Raw genomic sequence first — 3,929 nt, forward strand, 5'->3', positions numbered from 1 at the left:
TAAGTAATAAAGAAGATTTTTTTTTTTTTTTTTTTTGGCCAGTCCTGGGCCTTGGACTCAGGGCCCGAGCACCATCCCTGGCTTCTTCCCGCTCAAGGTTAGCACTCTGCCACTTGAGCCACAGCGCCGCTTCTGGCCGTTTTCTGTATATGTGGTGCTGGAGAATCGAACCTAGGGCCTCGTGTATCCGAGGCAGGCACTCTTGCCACTAGGCTATATCCCCAGCCCAATAAAGAAGATTTTTAAAGAAAAGTGACAGATTGCTGACTCACCTTGTTTTATACTTAGTTTTATTTCTCAGACCAACCAGTTTTACTGTTTTTGCTTTTATCTTTAAATAATATTTAACAATTGGTTTGTTTGTGAAAATGTAGTATGTGAAAAAGTGGTAGACTGAATTCATATTTACTTTTAAATCATAGAGAGTGTCTGCTTTTCATATTATATTTTTCCTTTATTATTTTTCTTTTGCTTAATCATTCTGTTATTCACACATACACACATGCATTTAACAAACATTCATCAGGAACTTCCATGTGCTGAGGAGATAGGGGTGAATGAGAGGTGGTATACATCCTATAAGGGATCATTGTTTTGTTTTGTTTTGTTTTTCCAGTCCTGGGGCTTGAACTCAGGGCCTGAGCACTGTCCCTGGCTTCTTTTTGCTTAAGGCTAGCACTCTACCACTTGAGCCACAGTGCCCCTTCTGACTTTTCTATATATGTGGTGCTGAGGAATCGAACCCAGGGCTTTATGTATATGAGGTGAGCACTTCACCACTAGGCCACATTCCCATTCCTATAATTGATCATTTTAAGTAGCTTATGTGTAGGGAAAGAAGCCAAGAGCCATTGGAACTGATGGTCAGTCAGCTGGGAAGACTTCCACTGGGCAATGAAGTGGGGTTCATAGTCATGCTTGTAAGGAGAACCTGCAATAGAGCTGTTCTTTATTGTTCTGTGTTTATTCTTTTCTCATCCTGGAAAGTTAAAGTATTCTAAGAAACCCAGAGTCTCTAGCAAAACCTTGAACCTGCTTTGAGATGTTACCTTTAGCTCTGCCTTTCTAGTAAAGAACTAAATAGTCAAAAAACCTCGTGAGGTGGCTGTTATGCAAATAGATTGTAGATAGATTATAACAGATATAATTGTAAAGAAATGATGCTCACCTTGAAAGAAAAGAAGTAAACTTTTAAATTCTATTATGTCAAAAATTCAATGAGCCGAAACATAATCAGTGAACTTTAAGTGTGTCTGAAACACAATGAGGGTTGGTGTCAGCACTTTTAGAGTGGTGACATGGCCTAGGCTCTGTTCCAAGCACTTCAACCATATTGATTCATATTGCGCAGGTAGCATTTCATAGAGGATATTGGAGCACAAAAAAAGTTAAGTAACTCATCCTTGGTCATGCAGTTGTATGTGAGTAAAGCCTGACTCTGAATACACATAGTGTAACTTCAGAATCCTGGAGATATGGGGATAAATATCCCACGGGGAGTGGGAGAATCTAATATGGGCTTCTATGTAGTTGAAACTACCTCATTAGGGAGCTGGATGCTGATGGCTCACACCTGTAACCCTAGCTACTCAGAGGCCAAGATCTGAAGACTAAGGTTTGAAGCCAGCCTGTGCAGGAAAGTCTGTGAGATGCTCAGCTCCAAATAGCCAGCTGTGGCGCAAATGTTGAGTGCCATCCTTAAGCAAAAAAGCTAAGGGACAGCACCTGGGCCATGAGTTCAAGCCCTAGTAACTGGCACAAAATAAAAATAAAAATTCATTAAATTAATTCATTAAATTTAATTCATTAAATTCAATTCATTAAACTAATAAAAATAAAGAATATCTTATATTCTTAGAAAAAAATCCAGTAGGCAAGAAGGGATTCTGTCAGCTTTTCCACTCTGAGAAAAAGAAACAGAAAAGGAAGAGAAGGAATAGTGGTTTCACTGAGAATTTGAGAATTTACTATCCAAGGCCAACCACTGAAAATTCAAAGTAAAGCAGAACCAGATCAGCAACGCTTATCGACTCCTTCCCTGCTTCGTAGAGAAACATACCAGCTCAGTCTCCTCAGAATCTCCCCAGAGTAAGACTAATAAAATATTTTCTCACAACAAAAATTCTGTACACATAAGGAATAAAAGCCACCGTGAGTTCATAGAAATATAAATTGTAGACCTAAATCTCCAAAGACATAGATATTAGAATCACTAAGCAAAGAATAAAATTTTATTATGTATGAAATTTTTAAAGCAATAAAAATAATTTAAAATATGATCAACCAATTTGTAAAAAGGGCTAAATCAAAATTTCAGACATGGGCCCAAAATAGCTTAATCTCAGTGTAGGTGATTTAAATAGCCAACTAGGCATAGCTGAAGAGAGAATTACTGAACTAGATGAGAGGCTTTTATACAGATGAGGGGCTTGGGCACACATCAGAGACTCACTGAGTGCAAAGGACAGAATAAGAAACTTTAAAATGAATCTCCATAGAATGCTAAAAAAGATGTTGATGGTTATTCTGTGAAAAATAGCTGAGAATTTTCCAGATCTGGTGGGCCAGTATTTTCAGCAAACAAGACCTGTATCAAGAAAGATCAGCAATCAGGGCACTGGTGGCTCATGCTTGTAATCCTAGCTACACAGGAGGCTGAGTAGGATTGTGGTTCAAAGCCAGCCTGAGCAGGAAAGTCTGTGAGACACATCTCCAGTTAACCACTAGGAAACAGGAAATGGTGCTGTGGCTCAAAGTGGTAGAGCACTAACTTTGAGCAGAAAAGCTCAGGGAAAAGCCTCTAGGCTCGGAGTTCAAGCCCATGACAGGTTGTTCCCTCCTCCCCTCCTTTTCCCCCCCAAAAGGGAAGGATCAACAAAAGGATATCAACTTTTAGCAACTTACCAACTTTGTAATGTTGCTTATTATGATTTATGCATTTTCTAAGACAACAGCTTGTATTATGTTTTTCATTCCCTTGAGTCTTTACTGTTCAAGGCAATGTAAGATTTCATATTAGACACTCTGTTCTTCCACTTTCTGCCTAACTCAAAACCATTTTGACATTTTTGTGCATTTGTCATAGCACCACTTTACTTTCAGCTGCCAACATCTCTATTAGCTTCTAATTGCTGCTACAACAAACTGGCAAAAACATTGTGTCTTAAAAAAAACATGAATTTATTTTCTCATAGGTCCAGAGATCTTACATTTAAAGTATTTGAACAGGGTTATGTTCTTGCTGGAAACTCTAGAAAAGGAATGCGTTTCCTTGATTTTCTAGTTTTTAGAGATAATACCTCTGGCTTTTGGTCCTGTCCTCTATCTTCAAAGATATGAGGACAGCCCCTGCTTCCATCAACACATATCTGTTTCTTTTTTATTATTAGGAAGGAAACCACTCAGACTGCAACCTCCCCATCTTACTCCTCCAAAGGAGGAGAATGATCATCAATGGCAGGTGACAGAGGACCTAGGGTATGATCAGTGGAGTTTCTCTAGTAACAAACTATAGAAATAATTCCTGCAAGTATAATCTTAACACATAGCTTGAGCAATTATTTTTCTTTGGGCTAGAGTTGTGGCTCAAGCAATAGAATGTCAGCTGAGCAAGTAAAATGAGAAAGGACAAGATCCTAAACTTTAAAAGATCCTTAACCACATTTTAAATGTACATTTTACCATGTAAAGTTTGTGTGTATTTGTGTGTGTGTGTGTTTGGGGGGTTATAGTGTGGATATTTTTGAGGAAGGGATATGAGGGTATTATTTAGCTTGCCACAATTTAGCTCACAATTTAGCTCAATTATTTAAGTACTAAAAGAAAAAAATATGATATATAACTTTCTAGCCAGTGAGGCTAAAAAAAGAATCAGAATGAAAACATCAACTCAAAAGAAAGCAATAAAGAAGAAGAAAAAAACATATATA

At 37.9% G+C, this 3,929-nt stretch overlaps 1 pseudogene; it reads right to left on the reverse strand.

Annotated features, from left to right (window-relative positions):
* Nucleotides 1-3,396: 3,396 nt before the first annotated feature.
* Nucleotides 3,397-3,539, reverse strand: LOC125350976 (annotated as a pseudogene).
* Between the last annotated feature and the right edge of the window lie 390 nt (nt 3,540-3,929).

The sequence above is a fragment of the Perognathus longimembris genome, chromosome 4, assembly GCF_023159225.1.
Source record: "Perognathus longimembris pacificus isolate PPM17 chromosome 4, ASM2315922v1, whole genome shotgun sequence".
Classification (NCBI taxonomy): domain Eukaryota; kingdom Metazoa; phylum Chordata; class Mammalia; order Rodentia; family Heteromyidae; genus Perognathus; species Perognathus longimembris.